The sequence below is a fragment of the Globicephala melas genome, chromosome 17 (assembly GCF_963455315.2).
Source record: "Globicephala melas chromosome 17, mGloMel1.2, whole genome shotgun sequence".
Classification (NCBI taxonomy): domain Eukaryota; kingdom Metazoa; phylum Chordata; class Mammalia; order Artiodactyla; family Delphinidae; genus Globicephala; species Globicephala melas.
In genome coordinates, this window is record NC_083330.1 from 46,015,252 (window position 1) to 46,030,291 (window position 15,040).

The 15,040-nt window shown below is 44.2% G+C and overlaps 1 non-coding gene across 1 annotated transcript; it reads right to left on the bottom strand.

Moving 5' to 3' along the window:
• Positions 1-2,788: 2,788 nt before the first annotated feature.
• Positions 2,789-2,861, bottom strand: TRNAG-ACC (transfer RNA glycine (anticodon ACC)). Its single transcript has one exon. It is a non-coding gene; the product is annotated as a tRNA-Gly (tRNA).
• Between the last annotated feature and the right edge of the window lie 12,179 nt (positions 2,862-15,040).

Consider the following 15,040-nt stretch of genomic DNA (forward strand, 5'->3'; position numbering starts at 1 on the left):
GATAGCCTATGTCTTGGGGTCTCAGTAACTTCTACAAACTCTTCTATGTTCCAAAGTCAGACCAATCTAGGTTTGAATCCTGTTTCTGCCCTCACTAATTATATCCTTGAGCAGAGTTTTACCTAACTGTTCTCTACCTCAATTTTTTCAACTATACAATCAGAATAATAATACCGTCTTAGGGGGTTGTTGAAGGATTGAATGAGAAGGCGTGTAAAGCATTTGGCACAGTGTCTGGTATATGGTGTGAGCTGAATAAATGATCACCATAATAAAAAAATATTAGTGACAGTGCTTAATGTTAATCTTATCAATGTTAATAATAATTATAATTACGGTTCATCAAATGTATAAGGCAGCTATGTTTCCACTAAACTTTTTCTCCAGCTTAAAGATCCTCAGTTCTTTTAACATTTTCTCCTGGGGCAAGGTTCAAACAGCAGCTCTGTCGGGGGTAGTGAGTCCCGTGTCCCTGGAGGAATTCAAGCAGAACGTGAAGCGTCACTCCGTGGTGATGTTGTAGAGGGCCTTGAACTTCTGACCGAGGCTTAAGCTGAAAAACCCTAGGGGTCCATTCCACCCTATGTCCTTCCAACCTTCTGACTTAAAAAACAAGATCAGAAGGTGTACAATAAATGCTTCTCTGTGTCATAATCATTGTCATGTATGTTTGTCATTGCTATCGTATTTTAAAATTTATCACTTTTAATAGTTGTCATTGTTATCATTGTCAAGGCCAGGGTTTTAATAAAAATGCCCATCTTCTAAAGTCTAAAATTATTGGAGAGGGTCTGATTAATTCAGAAAACATCAACAGCATCGTGCTAGATTCCTAAGGCTGTGAAAATGTGTAAAGTGTTACCTTTCTCGATAAAAATAATAGCAACACTTACATGGTGCTTATTCTTTAAGTTCTGCCCATTTCACATGCATTCATTACCTTGATCCTCACAAAATGTTATGAGGAAGGTATTGCTGTTATCCTCATTTGACAGAGGGGAAACTGACACTCAAGAGGTTAAGTGACATGCCCAAGGCCACAGGCTGGTGAGGGTGGGAGCTGCACTAGAGCCAGGGTGAACTGGTTTCAGATCCTTTCTTGACCACTAAGCCATACAGCCTCTCTGCTGAGGACGGAAACCACAAACATTTCACCTTGAGTTTTTGCACCATTTCCCAGAAGAACTCCAGCCCCTTAAACTCATTTCTTAGTTGAAAAGGAGTCTTTGAAATCACTTTGGCCCCCATTTTACAAATGAGGAACCTGAGACCCCAGCAAATCTGGGGACTTCGCCTGAGTCCAGGTCTTTATTCCCAGCACAGGAGCTTTTCTGCCCAACATGCTTTTTGTCTCCGTCACTTCTCTTCAAGGGGGTGAGGCCCGGGCCCCGAGTGGTACTCAGGGCCCTTCTCTGGCCTTGATGGATGCTGGCAGAGAAGATCAAGGGCACAGTTGCCTCGTCACAGAGACTGGCGTTTCCGGGCCACAGTCAACAGGCCTTGCCTGCGCCTTTAAAGAGGAATCGACCCAGTCAGTCCCTGTTAGTCCAATAGAAGCCCCACTAACTGGACACCTTAACTCAAAAACTAGGCCTTTCCAGGTCAGACCCACGGGGTTTCCTCCTGGTCTGCCCCACCTCCATCTGTTTGTGCCGAGATCAAATAAATAACTTCACCACCAGGGAGGTGTTAGGAGCCAACTGGGAATTCTTTATCTGAGATAGGACTTGATTGGGAACAACTCGGGATGACTAATTATGGCTTTGAGGGGAATTCGCTTAGTGGCTGCCGCATTGCGTGAAGGATTCTTCCCACGTAAACTGGGCCATCTCACAGCTCTGAGGCTGATCATTTAATTAGCTCCATAGATAGTCAGATGTTATGGAAGCCAGTGCAGCACGTCAAATAGACAGTTTTACAATGGTCGTGCAGGGAGGCTTCACAGTCCGTGTTCATGGGTAGCTGACGTCTTGTGCTGTTGAGACGCTGGCTCCCCAGGGCTGCCACCAGAAAATCCTCTTAGAATCTCACCAGGTACCTGTTTTCCCTTTGATTGAAATTTGGAAAACTCTTTGTTAAGCTCTCAAGATTTTAAAAATTAAAATTTTATTCATTTGATACTTTTTCTGGAATTTTAAAAACAGACACAAATGTAGAAAGAAGGGTATGAACCCCATTGACTCAACATTCAGCTTGAACAATTGTCCCACTGTCTTTTCATTGAGCCTTCCCCAATCAAACAGTTCTATTTATTTGTTTGTTCATTTTTGCTGGAATATTTGAAAGTGAATTCTAGACGACATATCATTTCACTTGTAAATACTTCAGGATTTATGTCTAAGCAATAAGTACTTTAATAAAAACATTATTTGATGCTGTTATCACACCTATCATTACCAAGAACTCCTTAATATCATTTAATATCCTGCTGATAAGATATAACAACATATTCGGATTCAATTGTTGTCTAATTGGTTCAATTTTCCCCAACTGTCTTTAAAAATGCCTTTTTACAGTTGGTTTATTTGAAGAGAATCCAAACAAGTTCCACACTCTGCATTTTTTAAATCTCTATAAATCTCTAACAATTCCCCTCCCAACCCCACTCCCTTTTTCATGTCATTTATTTGTTCAAAACCCGAGCCATTTGTCCTATAGAGTTTCCCTTGCTCTGAGTTTGGATGATTGCATCTTTTTTTAAAAAAAAATATTTATTTATTTATTTATTTACTTGGCTGTGCCGGGTCTTAGTTGCGGCAGGCTCTTAGTTGTGGCATGTGGGATCTAGTTCCCTGACCAGGGATCGAACCCAGGCCCCCTGCAATGGTAGTGAGGAGTCTTAACCACTGGACCACCAGGGAAATCCCTGGATGATTGCATCTTTATGCTGTCATCTAACATCTTCTGTTTCCTTATGAAATGAAATCTAGAGACGTGATTGGAGTCAGGTTCAATTTTTTATTTTCATTTTTTTGCAAGAATTCTTCATAGGTAGTTCTGGGCTCTCCCTATTGTGTCACCCCTGGAGGCACCTAGGGACTGGTAGACTCAGTCTTAGTGAAATTCACATTGATCAGGGGCTTCTGGTGATATTGGCCTGATCCATCCATTATAAAGTTTCCATCATCGCCTAAGTCTGTTCTTGTATTAGGTGTGGCTCAGTCAACCAGACTTACTAACCTTTAAAGAATAAACTCAGTTTCCGTTAGTTGTGATTTTCCAACTGTAGCACCAGATTTCTTTTCTTTATAATTCTGTGTATCATTCTGAATGCTCTGTGATCCTGTCCAGAACAGTTTTCCCTCAGGAGAGCAGCTCTGACCTCCCGAGTTCTCTGGCCCTGGTGAGCTGGGATCGCCATGTGGGGAGTCTCACTCTACATCGAAAGAAACTCCAGGGCCCCACCACGAACCCTAAAGTAATTCAACTAGAAAATCAGCAGTTTGATTGTTTGATTTCCTTTTCCCTTCCCTTCTTCCCCCTCTTGGTGGTTTTAGATAGATGAGGCAAAGTATTCTCACGGAAATCCGAATACTTCAGTTTCTCACGTCTTGACCCCATAGGTCGTGTTGACATTTGTTAAGCACGTCCAATGCCTGCTTCGTGCAAAACATGTTCTGTGATCTTGCTCGATCCCCATGACATCCTTGTGATGTCGGGTATTCTCTCTAGCCCCACTTTTCAGATGGAAAGCTGAGATTCTGAGAGATTCAGACAGAGCCCCTGCTCCTAGCCACCATGTCACAATGTCTCCTAAAGATATGCAGGGAGCTCTGTCAGGTTTTGTTCACCTGTTTTCCAAGAATATCCACTCTTGGTCATAGGTCCAATCTGGAGGTCAGCAGGGCCGTGGAGCCAATGAGTCAGGCAGAGTGGCCAGTACTTAGCATGCTCTTAATAATGAAAATTTGTTGAATGAATTACTTAGTCGTTCTGATGGACATATATACACTACCAAACGTAAAATAGATAGCTAGTGGGAAGCAGCCGCATAGCACTGGGAGATCAGCTCGGTGCTTTATGACCACCTAGAGGGGTGGGATAGGGAGGGTGGGAGGGAGGGAGACGCGAGGGGGAAGGGATATGGGAACATATGTGTATGTGTGACTGATTCACCTTGTTATGAAGCAGAAAGTAGCACACCACTGTAAAGCAATTATACTCCAATAAAGATGTAAAAAAAAATGGAGATTAAAAAAAGACTTCTGCAGGGCCGTTATAAGAGTCAATAAGATGGTAGTACAGTAGCTGGTGCAAAGTAGGTACTTGGTAAGTAAAAACTGTCATCATACGAATAATCAAAAAACCCAGATAATCCCAAATATCCTTATATTTAGCTTTGGGAGTGCCTTATCTGACTTAGGCAAAGTAGGCAAAGTTTTACTTTCCTAATTATATTTTGTCTAGGCTAGTGACACTGAAAGCCAAGTCAGTCCATGGAACACTAGTCCCTTGAGATGGTTAATCATGGTTCTGGCCAAAGAGCCTCATAAATAAATCATGGTGCCCCTTTTCCAAGTAATACTCTTTGAAGTCCAACAAAATTATTTTCTGTAGACCACCTTTGGGGAATGCTGGTGTAGGCAAGTTTTAAAGCTAGTTTGTATCACCTCATTTCTCCTCTGAGGAATGTGATATGCTCAGTCACAAACAGGGAAGGCCCTAGGAAATAGCCCTGATGAAAGTTTGCCATCCGCAACCTATAAAGTAGGTAAGAGAGACAGCCAAGTGTTTATAGCAAAGGATGAAAAAAGATGAGTATGTTTATAGCACATGGATCAAGGCTAGACCTCCTAATGTTCTAGGGCTGTCTGGTTTTAATTATTTCAATTTATCTATTTGGAATTCACTTTTTCTCTGTTGGGTGCCTGAGTTTCTGGCTTCCATCCATGAGATATGAGCTAAAAACATTCGAGAATAGCATAAAGGCAAACAATGATCTGCTCCTGAAGAAGGCTGCTTCGGCAGAGTTGCTGCTTTGCCACTTTTTTCCCTCTCTCTTAAGGATCTTCTTGCTGACATGATTCTTTGTTATGTAAAAAAACATCAACAAGGGCTTCCCTGGTGGCGCAGTGGTTGAGGGTCCACCTGCCGATGTAGGGGACACGGGTTCGTGCCCCGGTCCGGGAAGATCCCAAATGCCACGGAGCGGTTGGGCCCGTGAGCCATGGCCGCTGAGCCTGCGCATCCGGAGCCTGTGCTCCGCAGCGGGAGAGGCCACAGCAGTGAGAGGCCCGCGTACCGCAAAAAAAAAAAAAAAAAAGATTACTGATCACAGATCACCATAACAAATATAAGAAGAAGAAGAAGTTTGAAATATCATGAGAATTACCAAAATGTGACACAGAGACTTGAAATGAGCAAATACTGTTGAAAAAATGGTGCCAAGAGGCTTGCTCAACCCAGGGTTACCACAAACCTCCAATTTGTAAAAAATGCAATATCTGCAAAGCACATAAAGGGAAATACAATAATGCAAGGCGTTCCTATATAGCATAATGGTTGAAAGTTTGGCCTTGTGTGCCAGAATTGTCTGGACTTTAATCCTGGCTTTCCTAGCTGTGGAAACTTTGGACAAGATGCTTAACCTTTTGTGCCTAAGCTGCATCATTTATAAAATAAAGACGATAACATTTACTTCTTTGTGGGGTAATACCTACCTCATAGCATCAATGAGAGGATGAAATGAGTTAATATGTGCACTTCCAATAGTGCCTTACACAAAGAAAGTGCTAGTAACTGTTCACTCCTGCTGTGATTAACTGTCTTCTCTGATTGGGTCAGATGCTGAGAAATAATTCCCACTTAAAATGATGTAAGTGGAACAAAATGATGTGAATTGTATTCAAAACAAAAAATCAAACAAACAAATAAAAACTTGTATTTTAAGAAACCGTCTGAAGGTTATCTTCAGAATCTGTTCTTCTTAAGAAGGTCTAAAGTTATTAGGTGATGCCCTAAAGTGGTGGAGTAAAGGTTTCCTTGTCTGCTAAGCCACTTGCAGTGTGGGGAAAATAAATAAATAAAGCCTTCTTATTAAGTCTTTTAAGTGTCTCTTCCTAAAATATTTTCAGATGAGTTAATACTAAGTCTTTTAGGCAATAGAAAAAATTAGAGTCTTGGCCCTGTGGTGCCAGATTTGCCTTCACTGCAACTCCTTGGTCTGGATTGTGGAACTCACACATCTGCCTCGTAACAGTATATATAGGTGTTTAGATGAGCACATAGATTAATTTATAAAGTCAGGCCCATCCAGGTATAATATCTCACAAAGGGAAAGTGAAAAACTGAAGTTCCTCTTATAACTTAAATGAACAAGCAAAAACTTTTCTAATCAAAAGACAACGAGCTTTCATTTAAAACAGTAGCTCTTTGTAGTAATTGCCCATTTCTTCACAAGCCAAGAAAAAAGGTCGGGTATTCAATTGCCTGCTTGTGACATGATTGACAATTTTATCGGCTTTATTAAGTACTTGTCTTAAATTTTCATACATATTCTGGAAGGTAATGGTATCCTTGTATCAGTGAGGAGCTATAGCTTTGGTGCATCTGCTTGACTACGTAGACAGGTCTTCTGATACTACCAGCCAGAGCTCCAGCCCATTCCCCATCCATCCCAAATCCTCTCTTCTGGTCTATGCCATGAGGGTCAGTGCGTTGTCCATACCAGTTGGCCAAGGTTAGCAGCATAAAATATCTTCATAGACTTCTTTACTCAGCTCATAGGTTGTCATACTGACAACCCTAAAATAACACCAGCATTCAGAATCTCACTGGGTTCACCAATTTGCATTGACTCATTTCACTTCATTGTGCTAACAAAAATGGCTGCTTTATATCAGCTGCCATTTCTGTCATTTATGTTACTGGACAGAGGTACCCTGTCAATCACTATGCTTACTTTCCTCTGATCATTATTTGTTACTTTTTTTTTTTTTTTTGGCATCAGGACTGACAATTTGTCAATAAACTTAGCAGTTCCAGGTTTTGTAATTAAATACAATTATATACATTTGGTTTCCACAGATTTCACATTTTAATCCCCTGATACACTGTGTTCTGCTCCTAACGTTAGACTATTTTGATAGCTTTTATATAGTGTTCTGTGTACATTTCAAAATGATGCTTGATGTTGGATAAATTTATGCCAGAATTTAGGAGCATCTCTAAAATATGTGACATGTGATAGCATCGATTCATTTTCATTGCCAGTCCGGTGGCAGTCCATATTGCAAATTATTGCCTCTGTGTATGTGTTTGTGTTTTATCCTGTTTTGTCGTCATTTGCCTGGTTTGCATCTGATACCTTTGCAACACTAACAGGCAGTTCATGAGATTTATTCATGTGGTTATTACACTTGTCCAAAGACAAATACCTTTTAAAATCACAATCCCCAGGAAAGCTCCCATTTCCAAGACAATTTTCACCTCTTTGCAACCACTGATCCACAATGGGTTCAAATGAACTTTTTAAAAAATCAGATCAGAATCTCAACTCCAGCACACAATTATACATTCTTATACAATGCAAACTAAAAGACTGTCAACTTCCAAAAGAGATGTTTTGATTTATTACTGAAAAGAACACATTACAATACATACAGGGATTCAGTGTTTGAGAATCCACTGTAACAAATGGCTCTACTTTTTTCCATAGCACTTATAACTTTCTAACATATTATTTTCTTGTTTATTATAGATTTTTTTTGTGGTCTGTCACTCATCTCTTCCCCCACAGGAATAAAAGCTCCATGAGGTAGGGATTTTTGTCTGTTTAGATTTACAGCTATATCCCCAGCCTGCAAAACACTGTCTGGCACATAGCAGGAGCTTAATCAGTACTTGTAGAATGAGGGCATGAATGAAGCAGCAGTGCAAGCATAAGGTGGGTTCCTGAAGGAACCCTGTGACCAGCAGCACAGAGACAGCATCAAGGACCCAGACTCTTTTTACCTCTCAGCTCTGCCATACTCAGTGAGAGCTTTCTCCTGGGTTGGTTCCTTTGGGGTCACAGAGTCAGCTGGAATTATCTTGTTCACAGCTATGAGGAGAGAGAAAGCATTTGATTGGGTCAACTTGGGTCTGTGCCCTTAGTCAGGGCTGGGAGGGTGTTGACATATATATGGAGAATGGCTAAAACTCATCTGGACCCACTCTTTCTCTGACAGCCAAGTTGAAGGGTTAGAGTCAGCATCTCCTGAACATGTAGTGGGCCAGGCAGAGGCTGCTGAACACCTGAAGTGAAGAAGCCAGGGTGGAGAATGGGAGATAGATAGGAAACCAATGCTGTCTATTACAGCACTATTGATTTTTACAATATCTAATAGTTCAGAGGGTTAAAAGGAAATAGGAATTTTTGTCTTTTTCCTCCATCCCAAGGTAGCCAGAAGCAACCTTGCAATGGTGTTTTACTGAGCACCTATTAAGGGCAGGGTATCAGTGAGAGACAAAACCCAAGAACTGCCAAGCCTTGAGAACTTGGTGGCTGAAACCCAAGAAACGGGGAGGAAAGATGATGCTGATTTTTTTAAACCTGGTATTGGCGTAAAGAGGTGTCAGAATTGTTTCTAGACAGGGTGAGTCTAAGGTGGGAGCCAAGGGTAGGTATCCAATAAGCCAATCATTCACCATTCAATAAATAATTAGTAAAGACCTACTCTGTGCCAGGCAATGCTCTAGGCACTGGGATGCAGCGATGAGCAAACCTTGACCTTTTACTGGCGAGAGATAGATAATTAACAGAACATTAATAAAATATGAGTATAGCAGACAGTGATATGTGCTATGGAGAAAAATAAAGCAGGGAAGAGGTTGGATGTATTGACTGGGGAGGAGAGGGCTGCAAGTTTCAATAGCGTGACTAAGAAAGGCCTCCCTGAAGAGGTAACATGTGGACAAAATTTGGAGATGAGGGAGCAAGCCCACAGATATTGGGGAAGGGGCTCAGTTTAAAAAATGTTAAATGTCAGATACTTGCAGAACATCTAAGAGCTTATTCCTATAATGAAGTAGAAATTATAATACATATATAAAATAGACTTGGGACTTCCCTGGTGGCGCAGTGGTTAAGAATCCGCCTGCCAGTGCAGGAGACATGGGTTCAAGCTCTGGTCTGGGAAGATCCCACATGCCGCGGAGCAACTAAGCCCATGCGCCACAACTACTGAAGCCCACACGCCACAACTACTGAAGCCCACACGCCTAGAGCCCGTGCCCTACAACAAGAGAAGCCACCGCGATGAGAAGCCCACACACCATGACGAAGAGTAGCCCCTGCTCACCACAACTAGAGAAAGCCCGCACACAGCAACAAAGACTCAACGCAGCCAAAAATAAATTTAATTCATTAATTAATTAAAAAAATAAAATAGACTCACATTCAATCCAGAGTAGGAAACAGTGGATTACCCTTCTAAAACCTGGATCCAACCAGAGGAGCTGACCCCTGAAGGGCGGGAGAAAGAAAAAAAAAAAAAAACTAACAAGGATTGGAGAATTCTTGAACAAAATCTTCACTCATTACTCCATTAAATTTGAGTTTTGAAATAAACTTCTGTAAGAGAGTGTTACTATGTTCTACAAATTTGGGGCCCTGAAAGTACACTTTTCCTACCAGCCCAGTTTTGGTGGGGGAGAGGAGATGGTGAAGATATAAAATGAAAAATATTGGGACTTCCCCGGTGGTCCAGTGGTTAAGACTCCGCACTTCCAATGCAAGGGGCCCGGGCTCCATCCCTGGTCAGGGAACTAGATCTCACATACCACAACTAAAAGATCCTGCATGCCCCAACAAAGATCCGCATGCTGTAACTAAGACCTGGCGCCGTCAAATAAATAAATAAATGTTAAAAAAAAAAAAAGGAGTGAAAAAATTTTTGGAAAGCACTGCCACCCAAGATACTGCTTCATTAGTATCAGTCTTGTTTTACTGTTTTCAAACTTTATAGGGACTTGATCTTTGATTTCTAAAACTCAGTGCAATATTGGCATCCTAATAACGTTTATTAATCAGGGCTCAACATATCTATAGCATTTCATTTCTTAACGAAAACGTGTACAAGAAAATGCACACATTGAGCATGGCCGTGTCTTGGTCTACTCTGCTGCTTCTTGAAAACCACCCCCGCCCCCCATCTACCCAGGAAAGAGGAGCCCCTGCTCCCTTCACCCCCCTGGAGTTTGCAGGGGTCAAAGCTATTCAGTCCACGCCTTCTCCCTAGATGCCAGCACTCCCTGCCCAGATGGCCCCAAACCAACTCCAGGGCCCGTGCAGGGCCTCTTCTCTGCGCCGGTCCTCTGGAAGCCCTCGGTGGAGCTCAGGCCCCAGGCAGGCTGAGCAGCACTGTTTGCAGGGGTGTGCATGCAGCTGGGGCTGGGCCCCGGGCCCTGGGCGTCTGTCTGCATCCGGAGAGCCTCTCTGGGTGTGCTGCGGAGCAGGTGGTGGGGGCCAGGTGTGAGGAGGGAGCCCCGCTCACACCCCACGTTCCAGGGCAGAACTCCAAGAAGTCTGAGTTCTGAATTTGATCCTGACCTCCCAGGGCATTAGGCAGTCGTTTGTCAAGGTAGGTAGACAAACACTATTCTATTTAACATGTTGTGGGTTTAATCATTTGTAAAGCCTTGACATGCAGAACAAGGGCCTCTACTTGTACTCTTGCCCTGGACCCCGCAAACGTTCGAGGCCCACCTGACGCTAAGAGAGGAAAGTCACTTTTGCGATACCAGTGAGTAGACACCTTAGAGAGAAGAGATAAAAAGGAGGAGGTACAAACACAGTTTGTGTAATGGCAGCGCTTCCGCAGCCCATCAGAAGCATCGGGAGGAATTTTTGCGAGGCGACACCATCAACTAGGAAATACCGTTTCTGGCACTTCCTCCACTGCAGCCTTTCTCTCCTATGTTCTCAGTGGTGTCCGATGTAAAATGGGCTGGCCTCACATCAGATTCCAAGAAGTTCAAGGAAGTACAAGCCTTCTTGACTTAAGAAAATAATCTGACAAAACGGTTCTTTATTAGAAGATATTAAAATGTTTATAAACATATTCTTTGAATGAACATTATATTTCATTGATATATAGTGTGGGTGTTTGGTTACAACAGTGAGTGAAATCTGTTCCAAAAAATCTGGAAGCTTTTTGTTTTGTACTTCCGTGAAAGAGCTTCTGGGACCGTGTTCCAGGTTCTGTGTTGACATGGGTTTAAACCGTCATCTGTAAGCTCAACCGGCTTTCAAAGCTTTACCTCCAGCCCTGGCCTCTCTCCTGAGGGGAGCTCCATGTACCCACCCGCCCAGTCAACTTCTCCATCTCCCTCCCCACACTCAACATGGAGAGGCCCGTGTTCATTTCCTGTGGCTGACATAACAAATTACCGCATACCTGGTGGCTTAGAACAGCAGAAATTTTGTCTCTCACAGCTGTGGAGGCCAGAAATCTGAAGTCAGTGTGTCAGCAAGGCCACGCTCCCTCTGAAGGCTCTAGGGGAGAATCCTTCCTCGCCTCTTCCAGCTTCTGGTAGCCCCAGGTGTTCCTTGGCTTGTGGCTACAATGAATCCAATCTGGGTATCCATCTTCACTGAGCCTTCTTCCCTCCCTTCAGTGTCTCTGCATCTCAAATCTCTTTCTGCCTTTCTCCTAGAATGCCTGTCATAGTACTTAGTGCCCGCCCTAAATCCAGGATGGTCTCTTCTCAAGATCCTTGACTTAATTACATCTACAAAGACCCTTCTTCCAAATAAGATCACCTTCACAGTTCCAGGGATTAGAACTTGGACATAAAATTCGTCCAAGTGGACAAACCACTGATCAGCTCACTACAGCGTTTCATCAAAACCAGTTCCTGGGACTTCCCTGGCGGTCCAGTGGTTAAGAACCTGCCTTCCAATACAGGGGACGCGGGTTCAATCCCTGGTTGGGGAACTAAGATCCCACATGTTGCGGGGCAACTACTGAGCCCACATGCTCTGGTGCCCACACGCCACAACTAGAGAGAAGCCCGCATGCCGCAAAAAAGAGCCCATGTGCAGCAGCTAAGACCCGACACAGCCAAATTAATTAATTAATTAATTTAAAAACAAAAAACCCCAGTTCCTTCTGCCGTCTCTGTCTGGGGGAGGGGTGGTACCCACGTTCCCAAAGTGGACATGGGAAGTCATCCCTGACCCATTCCCTCCTTTTCCCTCCCATCCAGACCGTCACCAAGGGCTGTCAATCAACTCCTCATAGCTCTGGAATCCATCCCCTTTGGTTTCCACTGGTTTCCACTGCCACCCTCGCTGGCCTTCTCTCTGTGTTTCAAACTCCCACCTCAGGGACTTTGCTTGAACTCTTGCCTGTCTGGAAGGCTCTGTCCCTCAAGCTTCACAGACAGGTTGGCTCTTTTCACAGAGCATTGAGCTCAAGTATCATCACTTCTGAGAGGGCTTCCCCTCCTGATCTGCCTCAAATAGGCTCCCAGTGACTCCGTCACATCTCACGGCTTTATTCTTCCCAAATTCCTTTGAACCATATTTGTAGATTTGTTCCTTGAGGCCAGAGAGCCTTGTCTATGTGTTCAGGTCTGTATCCCTAGTCTTGAGACTAGTGCCTGACATGGAGTGTTTAATAAAAAGCTACTGAATAATAAAAAGCTACTGGATAAATGATTGATGCTTCAGTGCTTGCCTTTATCTCCTTTGTCTGTTCAAACAACCACGGGACCTTTTAACTGTCTCAGGTCAAATCTGATCACACTTCTCCTGGGCTTAAAGATCATTCACCATTTCCCACAGGATTGTTCTGGGTCCTTGGCTTAGCATTCAAGGCCCCCAGTGAGCTTGCCAGTGTACCCCAAACACTTCCTCAGACTTGCCCTCCAGTCACACTTAAGGACCGTTTCATGGCTCTGGTGCTGTGTCTTTGCACCCGATGTCCCCTCTCTGGTGTCATCCTCTTCTTTCAGCTTGGGGTCTGACTCTGATTCTTCACTCAAAACCCAGCTCCTGTGTCACCGACTCCACAAAGGCTTTTCTGACTTTTCCCCTCTGCCATCCTGGTACCATGTTTTTACTGTTGCATTTTCATACGATTGTCTCACTTGCTTTCTTTGCTGCTCCTCTGTTTGGTCTGACTTCCTGAGGATAACGGCCAGTGCTCATGTCCAGCACTAGCACTGTGACTGCTCTGGACCACCATCCCTTTCTACTTCCTCCGACCCTGCAGCCCTCCTGCTGCCGTCTCAGCTCTGGGACCTCAGGCTGCATGCTCCTGGGAGCTTCATCAGGCTGCTGTTTGCCTCCTGGCATTGCCCTTGGGGCACCTTGTTTTCTAGAACTGCTTGTCTGGCTTCTAACTCACCCAGATGGCCTTATTCCCCTGCATTTACGTGGGCTCAGGTTCCATGGATTCCAGGTCCTTGCCAGCTCCCCTTGACCTGCTGCCAGTGACTAGTCTTCACTTAGTTGGAGCAACAGATGCTGAACCAGGGTTACAGGGTGTCCCAAAGCCAGGAAGATGAGTTTCAAAGAATGCAGAGAAGTGCAGCAAAGTAAGTTCCAAGAAGTGTCAATTTAGCAATCATGACTTCACTAGTGATCTCCGGAGGAAAGATATTCAGAGTCGTGATGAGAGAGGCCAGATCACAGGTGGCCAGCAGGAGACCGGGTGTGAGGACGTGGGAGCAGAGGGGTGGGTGCTCTTCAGCTGTGTGAGAGTAGAAGGAGAGAGAGGGGTGGTGTCTCAATCCGTTCAGGCTGCTCTAACAAAACACCACAGACTGGGTGGCTTATAGACAACAGAAATTTATTTCTTAGCGTTCTGGAGGTTGGAAGGCCGAGATCAGGGTGCCAGTATCATCTGGTTCTGATGAGAACTCTCTTCTGGGTTGTAGACTGCTGACTTCTCATTGTGTCCTCACGTGGCAGAGAGCAGAGAGAGGAGGCAAGTGCTCCTATGACTCTTACAAGGTCACTAATCCCATTCAGGAGGGCGCTACCCTCATGACCTCATCTAATGCTAATGAGCTCTCAAAGACACACCTCCTAATGCCATCACATCTGGGGACAGTGAATCTTGGGGGGACAACATTCAGTCCACAACAGATGGAATGGCTGCTTAAGGGTAGCAAGGTTGAGACAATTTTGTGGTTGATGTTAGACTAGAGTGCCTCGAGCACCATAGAAGACTCTACTCATGTTCTCAAGGATCCCCTTACCATTTCTGGCATGCCCTCTGCCAGTACCTGTGTCACTGTTAAAGGTGAGGGTTTCTCAACCGCAGCTCTATTGACATTTTGGGCCAGAAAATTCTTTGTTAGGCTTGGGGTGGGGGGCTGGAGAGGAGGGTATCTGTTCTGTGTATTGTGATGTTTGGCAGTATCCCTGGTTTCTATCCACTGGATGCTGTTAGCACCTCCACAACCAGTGTGACAATCAAAAATGTCTCCAGACATTGCCAAGTGTCCCCTGGGGGAACAATATCACCCCCAGTTGAGAACCACTGGTTTAAAGGTGTGGGAACCCACTTTGGCAAACACACGGCTGAGGGGGAGTGTCTGGGAAATAACAACCCCTCATCCTGTGTAGCCCTTGACCGATGCCTGACATACGGGGTCAGGCCCCAGCTCCCTCACCCCTTCGCAGGAATACTTCGGAGGCACGTGTTCTGTAACGTTTTCCAGTTTGCCCTGTGGGATTCAGCTCCAGTGCTCACTGTGGTACTTGGCTTGCCATTGCTTTTGGTGACTTTCTTTTGCCGTATCACTCCTTCCCCACCCCACCCCCTTCACCTACCCAGTCCCTCCCAACTCACGGTCTGCTTCTAGGGTGATCCACACTAAGACAAGAATGACTGAAAGTGGAGAAGTGATATCAGGAAAGAGAAAGAGATGAATAAGGAGACAAATAGAGCAAGGGAATGTACTGCATCGAGAATATAAGGAAAGAATAAGGAAAGAATGATTCTCTGAGTTCTATGGAAAGGAAGAGAAAATATGAAGGAGAGAGAGTTTGTGTCAGGGAGGAAGCTGGATCAGGGAGCAGTTTCTGTATGGCTTCAAATTCTCC